This window comes from Rhinopithecus roxellana, unplaced genomic scaffold (assembly GCF_007565055.1).
Source record: "Rhinopithecus roxellana isolate Shanxi Qingling unplaced genomic scaffold, ASM756505v1 contig5628, whole genome shotgun sequence".
Taxonomy (NCBI): Eukaryota; Metazoa; Chordata; class Mammalia; order Primates; family Cercopithecidae; genus Rhinopithecus; species Rhinopithecus roxellana.
Window position 1 is genome coordinate 1 of NW_022144192.1, and position 12619 is coordinate 12619.

The 12619-nt window shown below is 50.6% G+C and overlaps 1 pseudogene; it reads left to right on the forward strand.

The window, feature by feature from the left end:
- Window positions 1-258: 258 nt before the first annotated feature.
- On the forward strand, window positions 259-11742 carry LOC115896168 (annotated as a pseudogene).
- The last annotated feature ends 877 nt before the right edge of the window (window positions 11743-12619 follow it).

Here is a 12619-nt window from a genome sequence, read left to right on the forward strand (position 1 = left end):
GGCCTTAAAGTGCTCACTGAGGGCCCAATTCAATTAAAAATGTCCTGCAGAAGCCATGATAATCCTCTTGTCGTTGCTTTTCCAGAGTCTTCCTGAGGCCTCCCGAGCGAAGGCCAAATGGGCGTTTTATTTTTTAATTTTTTCTTTCACCAGGAGCACTCACCTCTGCGAGCCGGCCCATCCCACTTCTTCTCTGGCACAGGTGCGACGCTGCCTGTTTGCACTGACACCTGAGAAATGACTTCTGCTCTTCTCCAGTTTGACAGACTCTGGAACGAGATGCCAGTCATGCCAAGGGGAGGCTGAAATACCCGGACTTCCTGAGCAGGTTCAGTTCCGAGAGAGCAGCCACACCAACGGCCACTGGTGACTCAGCCGCGGCCCAGAGAGGGGGCAGTGTCCCCCGACGTCTCGGAAGGCATCAGATCTGCCCTCTCATTGCCCAATCAGGAGCTGAGACCAGGGTCAAAGTCGCAGAGTCACCCCTGTGTGAGTTCTCCTTCCTGCGGTTCCCAGGCCGCCTCATGCCACATCCACAAATCCCACTGGGACAGGGACTTCGGGGGCCCTGGTGTGGCCTGGGGTTGAGTGGCTGAGAAGATGGGTGAGTCTGGGTGGGGGCACAGGCAAGGAGCCCACTGGCAGTTAGCATCCATTCCCTGGGAGGGGCAGATGTGGGGATAGGAACGGTGGAGGATGGGATGGAAAGGAGGCAAGAGTGGGTGCACGGTGGGAAAGGGAGCGCAGGCGGGAAGCACCTGGCGGCAGTGCAGTGGTGCTGCTGGCACCTCTGTGGCAGAAGGCAAGGCCCTGTGGTCATCTGCGGGCCGCCGTCCCTTGAGGCAAGTTATCCCATTTTCCAGTTGAACAAAGTGAGGCTCTAAGAGGCATTCTCATGTGATCTTGGTCCCGAGTGGAGCAACGTGATTTTAAGCCCAGGCCTGTCAAATTACACTGCCTGGAGCCCTGGCTGAGCCACCCCAGGCCTGGGATGGAGGAAGGTGCCTAGGCTCACCAAGGCTCTTTCTTGTCTACAGGAAGGGATGGCAACGTCTCAGGACAGGGTGGTTGAGCAAATGCCACACCATGCACATGAAGCCACCATCCTTGTGGGTGACCTTTACCTTGGCTAGTCCATTCTCATTAACTCCATGCAAGTTTGTTGCACACCTCCTGTGTGCTGGGTATTTTCTGTAGCTGAGAATGAACTAAGCATCCTGCTCTTGTGGAGTTTGTTTCTTTTAGGGGATAATAGGCAAGAAAAGCAGTATGCATAAGTATTTATTACATTAAAAGGCGGTAAGTAGAGCAGAAGGAAGGGGGTCAGGAGCACCCCAAAGATGCCTGTGTCCTAATCCTTGGAAGTTGTGACTATGTTGTCTTACATGGCCAGGAAAGTTAAGGTTGCAAACAGAACTGAAGTTGTTAATCAGCTGGCTTTGGGGAGATTATCCTGGAGTATGCAGGTGGGCTTAGGGTAATTACATAGTTTTAACTGGGAATCCAGAGGCAGAAGGCTCAGGGTTAGGGAGATGCAATCTGAGAAAGATTCCACTTAACGCTGCTGGCTTGAGAGAGAGGAAGGGGCCACAAGCCAAGGAGTGTGGGAAGCCTCTGGACACCTTGATTTTAGCTTGGTGAGACCCAATTCAGACTTCTGACCTCCAGAACTGTAAAGATAATAAGCTGGTGTTGTTTTAAGCCGCTAAATTCATGGAAATCTGTTACAGCAGCAGTAGGAGGCTGGAGGCCTGGAGGCTATGATGAGGATTTGGCATTCACTGAGGAGTATGGAGCCTTTGCTTGTTTTTAAGTAGCAACGTGACATAATCTGAGGGACTCTTTAAAGAACACTCTGGGGCTGGGCGCAGTGGCTCACATGTGTAATCCCAGCACTTTGGGAAGCCGAGGCGAGTGGATCATGAGGTCAAGAGATCAATACCATCCTGACCAACATGGTGAAACCCCATCTCTACTAAAATACGTAAATTAGTCGGACATGGTGGCAGGCGCCTGTAGTCCCAGCTACTCGGGGAGGCAGGAGAATGTTGTGAACTCAGGAGGCGGAGGGTGCAGTGAGCCGAGACTGCACCACTGCACTCCAGCCTGGGTGACAGAGCAAGACTCCGTCTCAAAAAAAAAAAAAAAAAAAAAAAACACTGGATGCTGGGTGTGGGTCAGTGAGGAGGTCTAACAGAGGCGATTGTGGCTTGGGATGGGGTGCTGGTGAGACTCTGGATGTATCTTCAAGGTAGAGCCAACAGGATTTCCTGAGAGATCAGATGTGGGATGGAGAGGGTGAGGGAGAGTCAAGGAAGACTTCTAAGGGTTCAGGCTGAGCAACTGGAATAAGGACCTAATTATCAACTGAGATGCAGGAGGCTTGGAGATTTGGGAGAAAAACCAGGAATCCAATTGAATTGCATAAGTTACTAATTTAGATAACCACTTGTCAAGGGAGCCTTCAGGAGAAAAACCTGGGCTAGATTAGATCCACTCCCTTGTTTTTAAATAGAAAATACAATAAAGCAAAGAACAGCCTCGTACTCGGTCCACATAATGTCAAAATAACAGATATTCTGTGAATGTTTACGGATTGGATATCTCGTGCCCACGACAAGTAAATCCCTTTCTTGGATAAGACTCTTCTGCTAGTGAAAAATATGCCATTGTCACTTCTCTCTCACACACACACACACACACACACACACACACACACCAGGAATATGTTTACATCATATCTGTGTAGATTTGAACCTTAGCTATGTGGTTATTTCCAAAATTATTTTGCTTATTATGCCTGGCACAAGTACATATAACCACCAATGGAATAAAAGCTACGTTGTAAAATCATCATCTATGTTTTATTCTTCATTTTATTCTGGGCTAATTCTGCCTCTAAAATTGTGAACCTCAAAACCGGAGGTAGCGAGATATTTTGATGACTTCCGTTTTAAATCTTAAGTGAAAAGAGCCTTTTCTTTTCTTCCCTGCTAGACTCCAGCGAGCACCACTGCAATCCGGGCACTCTGCCCTTGCATAACTGTGATCCCATAGAGAGCAGGATCCGGAAGAGAATCCAGGGCTGCTGGCGCCAGCTCCTGAAAGAATGCAAGGAGAAGGACGTGGCCAGACAGGGGGACATCAGCGCCTCCGAATTCCTGGGTTCGTTTTGATTCTATCCCCTTGTGATATGTCGTCAGCCCCTGTGGCAAGAGGCTGTTCCCACTGGGCACAAAGCCACACCTGGGTGGAGGCCAGGGAGCAGCAGAACAGGAAACTGGTGGGAATTCTGGGTGGGCTGCGCAGTTTACTAAACAGAGGTGCCCGGGAGGAGGATCCCAACCACCCGGCCCTCCCAGCAGGGGGCCCATCTGCACGGTAAAGTCAGCGCTGCACGAACTCTGAGCTTTGGAATCACAGTGGTTGCCGCCCTGAGCAGAGTGTGAATGTTCACAGACTCTGACTGCAGAAGGAAATGGAAAAGGTGGAGGAGGGCGGGATGAAGGGGACACTCCTGGGGCTCCATTCCCATCAACATCCACTCTTTGATGTTTTTTGTTTTTCAGCATGTATCTTTTCATAAACTTTGAAAATTAAACCAGTGGGATTTATACTTCCAGTAAATGTTGCATCTTGGTTTTTTGTTTTTTGTTGTTTTGTTGTTTTGAGGGGTTTTTTGTTTATTTGTTTGTTTGTTTGTTTTAGAAATAGGGTCTCACTGTCACACAGGCTGGAGTACAGTGGTGTGATCTCAGCTCACTGCAACCTCCGTCTTCTGGGTTCAAGTGATTCTCCCACTTCAGCCTCCCAGGTAGCTGGGATTACAGGCGTGCATCACCATGCCTGACTGTCTTTGTATTTTTCGGTAGAGACAGGGTTCACCATGTTGGCCAGGCTGGTCTCAAACTCCTGACCTCAAGTGATCTGCCCACTTCAGCCTCCCAAAGTGCTAGGATCAGGTGTGACCCAATGCACCTGGCCCAGTTACATCTTGTTTATGCAACATTTACATTATGGGAAAATACATCTGACCATGTCACTCTTTGGCTTTTTAGCTCCCCCATACATGACTAATATACAGACTCCTTTTAAAGGAAAATGTTTTCTTTGAGAGTTTCCAATATTAATATAAATTACATTTATCATAATCATGGCTTTAAAATGCACAAATGAAACCAAGTGTAAACTCTTTAAGTTAGAGCCTATTTAAAAAAACACTTGGAAATTAAGTATAAAAAGTCTGAAATCAGTAATATTCAAATGTTGTTCCACTGAGTTAATGTAACATGTTTTGCTGAAGCCAAAACACGCTTGTTGGTTGTCATATGCATTGGAGTTCCCCACTTTTTTTAGTTAATTCTTTGATTTTGAGAGTGATAAGCCTTCAGTGTGTCACTGTCCTTATTGCTGTTGCTGGTTTTTTTCTTTTTAACCGTGAACTCATTTGAGCCTCCACTCAGTTATTATGATAGGCTTGTCAGACGTTAGTCACACATCCAAAATTCAATACTGTCAAAAAAAGCCGACTGCTTTCCAGAGGTCATTCTGTATGTTCTCCTCACTGCTGATGGCCTTCTGCGAGTCGGAGCATCAGAAGCATGTATGGGCCAGTTCCATGGGGTTCCGTGAGCCCCCGCTGTGTTCTGGAGGGCACCATGACCTGCTGCCACTTTCCTCTGTGCAAGGGTAAAGAAACCTCTGCTTCTAGAATGTGCAGCAGCCTCTCTTGGCCTGGCTTGGCATGCAGGTGTCATTTGCCTGCAGTCGGCTTTTGCGGACCTTCCTCATTTGCCTCAACAACTCACACGGCATTCCATTCCCTGACACTCTGTTCTTTCAGGATGTCAAAGCAAAGTCTAGTCTATGAAACTTAAACTCAAATCTTATCTTACATAAGCCTCCTTCAATTATGAGTTGTCACTCCCAGAGAAGTGTTGTCTTTACAACTGGCAGGAGAATGCGGCACAAGGATGAGTGCCAAGCATGGGGTGTGAGCCTTGCTGTTCAGAGGTTCCGGTGGGCCAGCATCTCGGCAACCCGCAACCCTCCCCATGGAGCATCCACAGGCACCTGGTCAGAAAGCCGGACTCAGCCCCTGAGGCTGCACAGCTGTCACCTCCTAAAGGTGGCCCCTGTATCCAGAATAAGTTTTATGTATTTTTAGATCATCATTGGAATGGAAACTTAAAGCGGGAATTTGCCTGGCATAACAGACACTAGAGAGCCTGTCTCTGGTGCCGTTAGGAAAGACTTGGTCATAGGGCCGAGTCGGAATTCCCTCCCCACAGTCCAGCCCTGGCCATGCTCACTAAGAGCTCTGGGAACCTTCCCCCTGCTCCTCGCACACCGAGCTCTCCCCTGAGTCGGCGGAGAACGGCCCCTCACCTCCCTCTCTGCGCTTTGGTCGTAGCTCCCGTAGTCTCTGTCCATAAGCTATGACCATGCAAACACAGGACAGTGTGGGCCAGTGGGACTCAGGGGCCCCTCCCTGCAGCACTTAGTTTGTCACATGTCTGTCTCCACGTATGTCCAGCCACCAACCGGGAGTTCTTTGATGTGAGGACCAAGCTAGGACCTGAAGCAGAGAAGGTGCCTCAGCAAGTGTTGAATGAATGAGTGAAGAATGAATGAATGAATGAATGAATGAATGAATGAATGAATCCCCACCAGTTAAACTGCCATTTTTGTCTGTAGCTCTTGTGGAGAAATTCAACCTGGACATAAACAAAGAGGAGTGTCAGCAGCTCATTATAAAATACGACTTAAAGAACAACGGGAAATTTGCATACTGTGACTTCATTCAGAGCTGTGTCCTCCTGCTAAAAGCAAAGGAAAGCTCGCTGATGCAGAGGATGAAGATCCAGAATGCACACAAAATGGTATGTTGCCCACCCGCGGGAAATGTGGGGCCAGGAGGAATGGGACACTTTCATTTTTATTTTTTTATTTTTAGTTTTTTCAAGATAGGGTCTTACTCTATTGCCCAGGCTGGAGAACACTGGTTCACGGTTCACTGCAGCCTCGAACTCCCAGCTTAGGTGGTCCTCCTGCTTCAGCATCTCAACTAACTAGGACCACAGGCACAAGCCACCACAATCAGCTAATTTTGTATTTTTGGGGGGTGGGATGTGTTAGTCCATTTTCACACTGCTGTAAAGATACTACCTGAGACTGGGTAATTTATAAAAGAAAGAGGTTTAATTGACTCACAGGTCCACATGGCTGGGGAGGCCTCAGGAACTTACAACCATGGCAGAAGGTGAAGGGGAGGGAACCATGTCCTACATGGTGTCAGGTGAGAGAGAGAGTGAAGTGGGAACTGCCAAATACTTTTAAAACCATCAGCTCTCATGAGAACTCACTCACTCTCACAAGAACAGCAAGGGGGAACCTCCCCCGTGATCCAATCCCACCAGGTCCCTCCCTTGACAACTGGTGATTACAATTTGAGATGAGATTTGGGTGGGGACACAGAGTCAAGCCATATCACAGAGTTTTGCCATGTTGCCCAGGCTGGTCTCAAACTCCTGGGCTCAAGCAGTCTACCCACCTCAGCTTTCCAAAGTGCTGAGATTACAGGCATGAGCCACCAAACCCAGCCCCGTTTTTGGTAATTCATTGCCCTTGCGGATCACCTAGCTTCACAGAAAAGGTGGACTCAAGAGACTCTAGGAGGCTAGAGCCCAGCCCAGCCCAGCCCTGCTTCCACCCAGGACTCATCTGTGAAATGTCCCCGCCCCTGCTGTCACCGCCCCATAGACCCTACTCAGATGATCTCTATACGCATGTGATCCATGAGCAATACTTAGTCACCCCATTTCCTCCGTTACTTAAAGAGGGCCAGGCAGTTGTCAGGTCAGCATGAGACAGCCAGGGTCTGTTGAAGGGGGCCCGAGGCCCAAAGCCTGTGTGCTGGGAGCTCGCACCTGGGAGGCAAGGGCTGTGGTAAAGACAAGGCCTCTACCAGGCTTTGGGGATTCTGAAAACAGCTCAGCAATGTGCCTTCTTGGAAGTAATTTAAGATTTTCTTCCTCTCCTTTTAGAACCCTATAAGGGTCTGGAGAGCCCAGAATGGGAACCAGTAGCCTAGATCCCAGGTTTTCCAACTGTTCAGGTGGCAAACACCTGGTTATGGTGGCTCTTCCCAGAGGCATCTGTGTGACCAAGGTCTCATACAGCGCCCTGGAGGCAGTGCCTGGTCAGTTAACCCAAAAGACAAAGTGAGGAGTGGGGTGGGTCACAGCACTGGTCAACATTGGAACTAAAAGGGTCTTCATCCGCCAGCCATTTGAGATGGGGCCAGACCCTTTCCTCTGAGTGTGTGTGGTGGATGGAGTCTCTCGTCATCATTTTTGGCGGAAACTACAGCCACCATGCATCCTCTACAGTTTTCTCTTTCTGTTTCTTTGAAGAGGAATGAAAACCTAAAGCCACTTAAAGGGCAGCTGTAGGGTTCACAGTTCTTCTAGATTTTTACCTTTGATTCCCAGCCACTTACAATTTCACAATTGAAACCCACACCCAGTGCCGTCACGGCATCAGCTCCAGCCCTTCCAAAACACGAAGCCAAAACGTGTTTTTAGTACTGAGTTAACGTTGAATTGAGTTACGTTGAATTAAATAACAAGTACAAGTACATCTGGTGCTATTGATTTGAGGAACAAACACAGCTGATTCCGACCACCTTATGACCCAGCTGGAGGGACCAGAAGTGTGGGGCTGACAGCCCTGGCCCTGCCCCCACCTGCTCCGCTCCCACTCACCCCACCCAAGGGCCACGCCTGCCTGGGCCACAGTGGTGGGACTCTAGGGAATGCAGAATGGGTTAATCCAGCCAAAGTTAAGTAGAGGCCATGCAGAAAGTTTCTTCACGGCTAGACTTGCAGTTTTGTGCAAAATCAGGTTCCGTCTTAGCCTAGCTTCTAGTTTAGACAAACAGGAGCTAGTATCAAAAGGTAAGACCAAATTTACAAAAAGAAAAAAAGAAGATGACTTAAGACAGTTCTGCCAGCCCAGTTCTTCTGTGCACAGAGAAAAGACTGTCCCCATTCCATCCTCACGGGAGTCAAGAATGTGGAGAATATGGAGACGCATGGCCTCTAAGGCCTCCATCAATTCCAGCCTTCCTCCACCTCTCTGGGCCTCAGTTTCTCCTTCTGGAGATGTGTGGGGCTCTAAGCGCTCGCTAGGAGGCACATGGGCTTCTGCGGAAGAGCACACCAGCGCCCCCTTCTAAGCCCTCCCCAGTGAAAGGGGCCACCCAGCGCCCGGCTTTCAGCTGCACTGTCCGTTCTCAGCAACCCTGCAAGGCTGGGGTCCGAGTGGGGTCGTTTTAGGTGCTGCGGGTCAGCCCACAGAGACTGCAGCACTCTCCCCTGACCCCTCCCAAGACACCACTCTGTGGTTCCGAGGAGTTCTCCCACCCCACCCCCTCCTCAAATCCCTGCACCAGGCTGGCGTGGATTGAGAAGTGTGGATTGAGATTGAACGCTTTCCAGGAGAGAGTAGGCCCTGACATGGTCCTGGTCACAGCCCTCGTCCCCTCTGGCAGCTGCCAAGGCGGCCACCCTGTAAGTGTGGAGGTCAGGTCAAATGTCTCCCTGCAGAGAAGTTAAAAAGCTGACTTCATTTTCTGGTGATTTGGGAGCTTTCTGCACCCCATTAGGCAGCCGAAAGATGTCCTCGGGGGAAGGCAACTTGAGCGCTGCCCCTCCCTACAAGGTGGGTCAAAAGTGGGGTTTCTGGCCGGGCTGGTGGTCCTGCTCTGTGATCACTGTGATGAAAACTAGGTGTAGGAGGTCATGTGAGTCCCACACCCTCTCTTCCCCGCCTGTGGATCAGGGCACATTGGCAGCTCATGAAACTGTGGGTACCTGGCAAGCTCACATCACAGGTGCCAAATGGTGTAAAAAAATGAAAGCAGCTTAACCCCGTGCTCATCCGTCTTACATAGTGTGTTAAAATTCAACTTCCCCAAGATGTGTTGCGCGTTGTTGCCTACCGTTCACCTCTGTGATATTCAAACACATGGGGGCTAAATCATGTTCAAATATCTTGTTTTCAATCTAATAGCACCTAAATGAAGTAATCACAGTGTAGTGTTCTAATTACTAGATATAATTACAACCTTGTGAATTTTTTTTAACACTGTTCATTATGATAACCTACTAGAAAACCCAGACTGAAATCTCTTTTTTTCCTCAAACTATTTTCAAATTGGCCCCTATCTGCCCGGCCATCTCCTTGCTTTCTCTGAGAGGTGGTGTGGCCTGAAGTGTGTTGGGGTCAAAGCCCAAGTCACTTTACCTCCCAAGTCTCCATTTCTCAGTCTGTAAAGTGGGGATAGAGACCTGCCTTCTTTCCCGGTTGCCGGTGGGGAGGTGTAAATGAGATGGCTGATTTAATACATGTTTTTAAACAGCCCACACATCGACGCGTAATGGTCAGGGGGCTGGTGCACATCTTTGTTACGAGTTCTGCTGGCAGGCTCCCTCCTAGATTGAGAGCCAGTGGAGCAGGTGGGGAGGTGAAGACAGAGCAGGGCTGGGTGAGGCAGAGGCGAGGAGGAGCCCACCCTGACCCTCCCATTCGAAAGCTCCCTCCTCACCCCTTCTTGTCTTGTGTTTAGAGAGACGCCGGCGCTGAGACGTCATCTTTTTACTCTGCTCTGCTGCGTATTCAGCCCAAAATTGTGCACTGCTGGAGGCCGATGCGTCGCACGTTCAAAAGCTATGATGAGGCTGGAACGGGGCTGCTAAGCGTGGCAGATTTCAGGACGGTGAGCACAGCTCTACGCTCAGTGCCTCTGCAGGGAGCAGCTGCCAAATGCCAGTGGCCAGAAACTTCTAATGGGGAACGCTCCACCCCTGTCGAAGGCCTGGTGTGACCTGGCTGTTTCAGATCTCACTTCCCTGGGACTCCCAAGTTATCCAGGCCTGAGTCCACTTGCCTCTCACCTTCAGACCTCGGGTTCTCCTTCCCAAAGGTTTCTGGAGCCCTGCATGGATGCCCCATACCTCCACGGCCAGTTCCTCAGGGTCAGTGCCTGAGCCCAGGTTCCTTAAGGAACCATCAGTGCTGCTGCTACTGCTCCGAGCCCTCACTCCACATCTGGGCTCTCCTGCAGGCTCTGAAGAGCATCTCTGACCTATGTTGGACCTCCCAAGGAGCCTGCAAAGTGAGCCCCACCCCTGCAGTGCACAGTGGGGCTCCACCATTGGGCATCTGTCCCGATGTCCCTGGGTGCCCTCCATGTCCCACCCTCCAGCCTAACAAACGCCCTGCAGGGGTTTTCCAATCCACAGTCATGTTGCTCTTTCCTTCGGGGTTAAGCATAAATCTCAGTCAGGGATTCTCCCTATCCCCCATGCAAAGAAAGGAAGGAAGGAGGGCAGGTTCAGTTATTCCCTTCCGGCAACTTCCCAGGAATTCGGGCGTGGTGCTGGGAAGGGGGCAAAAGAAACCTTGCCCTCCACAGAGTCGCAGATCAGATGGTGTAACTGAGGGGCTGTCTCAGACACCAGACTCAGCTTCCTTTTCTGCCTTCATCCCATGGGGCCCAACAGCCAGGCCCGCTGACCTCAGCCCCATGGGACCTCTGGGCCATTTGGCCCATTTTCCAGTCTCCTCCTGGAAACAAGTTACAACGCAAATATGGATAGGAAATGTGTGACCTCATCTTTATAGATTATGAGGGTCTGTCAGGATTTGTTTCAGCTTCACATAACGGGGCAAAAGAGAGCAGCTTAAGGTGAAAGTTTATTTCACTCCCACATAAAAGAAGTCCAGAGGTAGGAAAGTCAGAACTGGTGTGGTGGCCGGACAATCATCAGGGACCACATTTTTGCTCTGCTGTTCTCAACTCCTGGCTTCCTTCCTCTAGGCCACCTCATGGTCCAAGGTGGCTGCAGGAGCCCCGGCATCACAGCCATATTCCAGGCAGCCTGCAGAAAAACAGGAGAGAAAAAGGGCATGCCCCTCTCCTTTAAAGGAGGCTTCCTGGGTGTTCTACATAACATTCTTACTTAGCTTCTCAGGCCAGAAGATACCTAGATGCAAGAGAGGCTGAGACATGTTCCTGGTTAGCTGGACACAAAGGAGCCTGGGAGAAAGTCAGGCTCTGTAGCTGAAGAGGAAGAAGCAGTCAGGATTGGGTTTACCACCAGCAGGCTCTGCTCCAGGCTGTGTTACGGTCTCATCACAGCAACTCTCTTCACTCAGCACCCACTGACCCTGCCCTTCACTGCCTGGGCGCACCCTGAGGCCCCGCCCCAAGTTAGAGCTGCATGTCTGGGTCTCCTTTGAGCCCCCACCTCTCTGACCATCAACCTTGTTTAAACATGTTGAACAGCCTTCAGCCCCTCAGGGAGGCAAAGGTTTAATCACCTCCCATCTCCTCCCGTTTCACTCCCAGATGCACATGGGGCTGCCCTCGGGGGCTGCTTCCTGTTTGGGCAGAGGTTGAGAGGGCATAGAGAGAGTGCACAGATGGGAGGGTGACACCGGAAGTGGGGTTGGCGACCAGGTGGACGTGTCCCCCAGCCCCTTCCTGGCAACCTGCCTCCTTAACCTAGGGCCCCAAACAAGCCTCAGAGGCCCCTTTCCTCTGTCTTCCAGGTCCTGAGACAGTACAGCATCAACCTCTCTGAGGAAGAGTTCTTCCATATTCTGGAGTATTACGATAAGACACTGTCTTCAAAAATTTCCTACAACGACTTCCTCCGGGCGTTCCTCCAGTAGACACCCCTGCCATGCACCCAGCGGTACGACAGCCACAAGGCCTGTGTCAAGACTAATAAATTCCTATAATTTGGGGATTTCATGCATTTTCAAAAAAGCAAAGCCCAAGCCCAGCCCGCCTCTCTCTGGGTCGGGGGTAGGCACGGCTGCCCTGGGTTCTGGCACAGGATACTTGCTCTCCAGGCACCAGGTGCTACCACTATGTCTTGGGCACTCTCACTTATTAGTCTGAACAAATAGTCTTTGCAAGAATGATTCTTGACACTATAAAAGAATTACTAATGCTAACTTTTTTTTTTTTTTTTTACATGGAGTTTGGCTCTTTTGCCCAGGCTGGAGTGAAGTGGTGCTATCAGCTCACTGCAACCTCCGCCCCCTGGATTCAAGCAATTCTCCTGCCTCAGCCTCCCGAGTAGCTAATTGTTGAATTTTTAGTAGAGACAAGAGTTTTGCCATGTTGGCCAGGCTGGTCTCGAACTCCTGACCTCGGTTGACCTGCCCACCTCGGCTTCCCAAAGTGCTGGGATTGCAGGCGTGAGCCACTGCGCCCAGCCAATGCTAACATTCTTAAAAGCTTGGACTTTCCGGAGGTTTTGTTTTGTTCATGGCCCCTGCCGGGTGCCTCCTCCAGTCCAGGGCAGTTGGGGCCCTGTACCCCATTACCCGAGGGCTGCTGCCTCCTTTGACCCCCAGCTTCCTGGGTCCTGGGACAGAGGACATCTGAGCCCCCTGCTGTGGTCAGGGTGGCCATGTCTCTGCTCCTAGGGGCACAGACACAGACCACCCCATCCCTGCTCAGGGACGCTGGCCAGCCTGACTCCACGAAGAACAGCTCACGCCTGGGTGAGACCCCCTGGAGCTTTGGGCCTCCCTCCGC